This window comes from Anopheles coustani (genome assembly GCF_943734705.1).
Source record: "Anopheles coustani chromosome X unlocalized genomic scaffold, idAnoCousDA_361_x.2 X_unloc_76, whole genome shotgun sequence".
NCBI classification, from domain to species: Eukaryota; Metazoa; Arthropoda; class Insecta; order Diptera; family Culicidae; genus Anopheles; species Anopheles coustani.
Window position 1 is genome coordinate 92,501 of NW_026525188.1, and position 521 is coordinate 93,021.

A 521-nucleotide genomic window follows, 5' to 3' on the forward strand; every position below is an offset into this window, starting at 1 on the left:
ACTGCCGAAGCAGCGTGGACCAGGGGAGGAACACACTTTTCATAGAAACGTAAGGCATCCATGACTGCCATAGTGCGTAAGCCGCCGCTGTGCGCGTAAACCCGTTCCCCGTAGGGAGGAGTCAAGCCGCCGCTTAGAGACGAAGTATGAAGTGTCCTCTTCCACATAGGGCAAGCTAGAATGAACTATCTTACCCAGGACCGCCGAAGCAGCGTGGACCAGGGGAGAACTGAACTTTATACTTCACACCACAGTATTGAGTAATGTGCCCTCTTCCACATAGGGCAAGCTGGAATGTTCCATTTTACCCAGGACGGCCGAAGCGGCGTGGACCAGTGGAGGACTACACAATCATGAGGTTTGATATCGACTTGTGTGTTTCAATAGGATACCGATGGTATGGTTTGAACCGATTTGATTTAGCCATTCTGAAGTCATCACTTGGTTGAAGCGCTGAACTAGGGAGGCATCGTTTACATATATATTGGTTTTCGCATGCTCTACTAGGTTAATGTCATGAG